Source organism: Bison bison, unplaced genomic scaffold (assembly GCF_000754665.1).
Source record: "Bison bison bison isolate TAMUID 2011002044 unplaced genomic scaffold, Bison_UMD1.0 scf7180017864274, whole genome shotgun sequence".
NCBI classification, from domain to species: domain Eukaryota; kingdom Metazoa; phylum Chordata; class Mammalia; order Artiodactyla; family Bovidae; genus Bison; species Bison bison.
In genome coordinates, this window is record NW_011494846.1 from 2,585,990 (window position 1) to 2,591,559 (window position 5,570).

A 5,570-nucleotide genomic window follows, 5' to 3' on the forward strand; every position below is an offset into this window, starting at 1 on the left:
ATTCTAAGGAAATAAATATGAATGTATGTCAAAATGTATTTAAAGGGTTAATTTAGTGCAGAATTACTTAAAATAATCACATTGAAAGACAACCAAAAATCTAACAATGGGGACTTGGCAAAATAAAGTACATAGCATCCATGTGATAGAATGCAATGTAGCTGTTAAAACTGATAGTCTAGAGCACTTAATGATATGAAAAAATATTCTGGACATATTAAGTGAAAATAGTGAGTTGCAAAATAATATTGTCCCAATTTAGAAAATTTAAAAGAAAAAAATATATTTACAGAGAAACCAGAATGAAAGGATGCACATCAGAGTGTTAGTAGTTGTTTTAGTGGGACGGGATTTTTTTCTGTATGTATTATGATTTTCTGTATTTCTTTCTCAAAAAATTTTAGTAAATTAATTTTTTTGGCTGCACCGCATGGTCTGCAGGATCTTATTTCCCTGACTAGGCACAGAACCCACGTCCCCTGCAGAGGAACCCACGTCCCCTGAGGAGGAACCCACGTCCCCTGAGGAGGAACCCATGTCCCCTGCAGAGGAAGCACCTTCTTTTTTTTTTTTTTAACATGAAAACTTCCACAAATGTTTAGGTGGAAAGTTACTTTCATGGCCACATGTACTAGCTTGCCTGGCTAGCATTTTGTTGAACACTCAATGGGAATTGCTTGAAACTTTAGAAAAAGAGAGAAGAAAATAAGCTATCTTGCAAGTTGGAACATTCGGGAAGAAGCAGAGCAGAAGCTCTTGGAGACCTTGGCTATAAGATGACAAGAGGGAGAGAGACCCATAGGTAGGAGAGAGACATAGGCAAGATCTTGGAAAAGGGCAAAGACAACATCATCTGCAGTAAGTACCAATGCTTTTCCCTCTAAGTCTACCATTCAAAACCTCAGTTGTCTTCCCAATGCCCATTGGGGAGACAAGTCATGTTTTAGCTCTCCTTACAAAGGTATCCATAAAGAAGAGGCTTTACTTTGGGCTACTACTGAAGAGGAAATGTGCCTTTTTCTTTCCCTTAATTTTTGGAAAAGATTTATTAAGAATTGGGGATAACAAGGAGGAGGGACAGTAAACCATTTTGTGAAAGTGAAGTGAAGTCGCTCAGTCGTGTCCGACTCTTTGCGATCCAGTGGACTGTAGCCCACCATGCTCCTCTGTCCATGGGATTTTCCAGGCAAGAGTCCTAGAGTGGGGTGCCATTTACTTCTCCAGAGGATCTTCCCAACCCAGGACTCGAACCCAGGTCTCCCGCATTGTAAGCAAGACACTTTACCGTCTGAGCCACCATGGAAGTCTTTGGTTGGGTACAAAATGGAACCAACAGAAAAGGTGATTCCTTGCCCCAGATAGAGCAGATTGAGGTGCCAGCAAGCGGAGTGGATGAGCTGACCTGACAGGATCCTTTTCAGCCGTGGGGTGATTCTTTGGCTTCAAATTCTCAGTGCTCCAAATCCCTTCTATACGAAGGTCATGTACAAAGTCAGTACTGGGGTTTGACTGATCCTGGGTTTCTGATACTGCCTATGGTGTACATCAAAGAGCTCTTTCAATATGTCAAGTAGTAAGCAAAGAGATACGTGTGAACTGGAGGGGCCAACAGGGAGGGAGGCAAGGCTGGAGACCCTGTCCTGTGAGGGCCAATGGAAGGAAACCGGGCTTTTTTGCCCAGAGGAAAAAAGTTTTAATTTAAGATGCTGCGAGGAAGAGGGAATAGATTTGTTCTGTTTGGCTTCAAAGAGTAGAACTGAGGACCCAAGGCTACTCAGGGGTTGGTTGTGCTTCCGAATAAGACAATTCTAATAGGTACAATAGCTAACCTGAGGATTTGTGAGGAAGAGTAAAAACTAGGTGTTTATCTTTTGATCTCTTGTTGCAGGTGGGCTTCCTGGGAGGCAGACTCAGAGATTAGCTGCAGGTTACTACGGAGTGTTCTTGGGATCAATAATTGTGGAAGGGAAGGAAACAGGATTGTGCAAAGGGAGGAGAGAAGGCATGCAGTCTAACCAGAACCCTTAACTAATCCTACAGAGAAACTCAGACATAGGATGGTCTACCAGAGCCATTCTGTGTTTGAGTGAAAGGGCTCAGCCTGTATAAGACCTCTGCTTCAGTCAGGGGACCCAGATTGCCCCAGGAAGTTGGCATGGCTTTGGGAGAGAAGTCCCTTCAGTAAAGTCTTTCACGTTTGAACAGGGATCTGGGTGGCTCTCTACAGCAGTCATTATGACTTGGGAGAGGGTAGGAGTTTTAAACAAGACAAAAAAGGCTTTGAATAGAAAAGGAAAGATTGATTTGACTATATTAAAAATCAGAATATCCATTTGTCAAAATATTTCATAAAGAAAATACTTAAAATCTGTGAGAAGATTTTAACACATACAATTGAGAAAGTATTAATGTCAAGACTATGTAAAGAATGTCTGCTGCTGTTGCTAAGTCACTTCAGTCGTGTCTGACTCTGTGCGATCCCATGGACTGCAGCCTACCAGGCTCCTCCGTCCATGGGATTTTCCAGGCAAGAGTACTGGAGTGGGGTGCCATTGCCTTCTCCGAAAGAATGTCTACATATCATTAAATAAACAATCCTGTAAGAAAATAGACAAAATCAGTAAACAGGCATTTTATGTAAGAAAAAAACATGTGTTGCCAATAAAGACATGTAGATATTTAATTTTACTAATGATTAGATGAGATATAATTTTATACATATTTGATTGGTCAAAATTAAGAATTCTGATGATACAACTATTGGAGGGCATGTAGACCAACAAAATTTCTTATACATTGTTGGCAGGAGTGTAAATTGTTATGACTGCTTTGGAAAACAGTTTGGTATTGCCTCAGAAAATTGAATAACATATAATCCAGTAATTCTGCTAGATTCTGCACATGTACAATAACAGACAGAGAAGCACTATTTGTGAGAGCAAAAACCTAGAAACAACCTAAATGCCCACTGACAGGAGAGTAAAACTTAAGGTATATGTACACAGTGGAATATTATATAGAAGCAAAACCAAATGAACTATAAGCAGCTGTATGGATAAGCCTGAGAAGTTTAATATTCACTGAAAAATGTAAGTCTAGAATATTAACTACAGTATGGTATCCTTTTTATAGAGTTAAAAGGTAAAACTAAGCGATATATGTTGGGAACACATATATATGTGATGGACTATAGATATGTAAAAACAAAAGAATAATCCACAATATAGTGGTTATTCTTGGGTGAAGGAAGGCTAGGGGATGGGAAGAAAGAGGAGCATATAGGTAACATATATTATGATACCAATTAATGTCAATACTGTACTTTTTGTGTTGATTGTAGGTTTATGAGTGTTCGTTATATTATTAATAAGTTGAATAAATGAATTTTAAAATTTCAGAGGAAGCCATGTTTGAACTAGTGATGAGAGTATATCAAGAACCAGGGATTATGATTAATTCAAATTGTGCATCTGAGGTTCCAAAAAAGGAAGTGGAGCAGAAGAAACAGGAGGGAAAGAGAGCTGCCGTTGTTAGAGTGGCTCATGGAGAGGCCACAGGTACTGTTTGCTGGGGGTGTGGTGCTCGTAATTTCCTATAAAAAACATACAGAAACATATGGGACTGCTTGCTGAACTGTATAGCCATTCCCTTCCCTCCGTGGAGACCCCAGGACCCCAAAGACAATGTAAAGTCTGTGTCCATCCATTCTGCAGATCAGTCTGTTGACCTACAGGAAATGACCTGCCTGAGTGACGTTTCAGCCATCTTTCTGATGGAGATATTTGATTGATTTGATTATTCCCGGTTAGTTCACAACAATGATGGAAAGATCCTTTAGAGACTTTTACGGGAAAGTACCCTGCTGCCAAGCGTTTAATTCTAGGTAATAGCTCTGCCTGTGCTGTGATCGGAAGTCTTGGACGGTGGGAATGTCTTAAAAGTGGAAGAAATGGGGTGTTTTCCAATCCTGGAGGCATTTGAACAGAAGTAAGAGGGCATTTGGGGAAAGTTACTGGGAAGATTTGAGCTAGATGACCTTTAAGATACTTTCTACCTCAGGCTATGCATCCAAGTTCAAGCCTCTTCCAGAGGGCAATGCGGGCAGAGCACACTTTACTTAACTGAACTGCATTTTAGGCTCTACCCATCCCCCTACCCTCTAGGAGCAATTTTGTCATAAGTTAATAGCCTGTCCTGTTAACTTAGAAATATACAACACTAATTAGATATCTAGCATATGGGAATTTGAGCCTTGAAAATATGAACCAAATAATCACAAGGCCAGAAACATTTTTATTAAGCTTTTCCCCTTCCTTGTAACCAAATCCCATATCCACAGAGATAAAGATGAAATGAAAATATGGTTGGTATCCTTCATGTTTCCGTATATTTCTTAAGATAACAAGTACCTTTAACCAATCTTAATAGCTAGAGAACTATTCACTCAGATAATTTTTTGCACATAGGCTTTATCTAGCATCTTGTTTGGATTCCAGGCTTCTCTGGATGAACTTGTGATTTGCTTGTCTGATCCAGGGCACATTACTCATTAAAAATAAATAGGCAAAGAGCTTTGGAGATTGAAGTTTCATGTTTTATTTGTTGAAAAGAAAGAGGTCATGTCAACTAATCAACTTCAACACACATAAATGCAATTCCCAAGCCTCTGTGTGCAGGGTTTAAAGGAGAGATTACAAAACCAACTTATTAACAAGTACTGAGGGAGATTCCTTGAACGTCTGGGTAAAGTTGGGTTCTGCTGAATACAGGCTGACCACCCAAGTAGCCCCACTATGCGGGCTTACTGGCCCATTTAGGATGGGTCCAATAGAATGATTGATTTTGGAATATTTTACTCTAAGAGTCAGAATAGTTTAGTTGCATTTATTTAAGCGTTCTCTATGTACAGTGGATATGGGAAGTGACTCTAGGGAAAACTGTGAATTTCTACTATCTTTTTTAGTATCTTTTTCTCCTTCAACATACTAAGTATGGGAAGGAAGCATGGGGTTTTGAATTAAAAACAAAAAAGAAAATGTGTTTCAGACTAGCTCTGTTTCATGACATTGATATGGTGTTAGTTGCTCAGTTGTGTCTGTCTCTTTGCAGTGCTATGGACTGCAACCCACCAGGCTCCTCTGTCCATGGAATTCTCCAGGCAAGAATACTGGAGTGGGTTGCCATTCCTACTCCAGGGGATCTTCCTGACCCAGGGGTAGAATCTAGGTCTCCTACATTGCAGGCAGATTCTTTACCATCTGAGCCACCAGGGAAGACCCATGATGTTGATAAGGTATCGATATTTTACAGCTTCGAGGTTTATTCATTTTTAAAATGAGAAGCATAATTCATCTTATAGGGTTGTGTGAGAGTTAAATGAAACCAGTTATGTATGCGTTTTGAATATACCTTGATGCAAAGAGCTGACTCATTTGAAAATATCCTGATGCTTGGAAAGATTGAGGGCAGGAGGAGAAGGGGATGACAGAGGATGAGATGGTTGGATGGCATCACTGACTCAATGGACATGGGTTTGGGTAGACTCCGGCAGTTGGTGATGGACAGGGAGG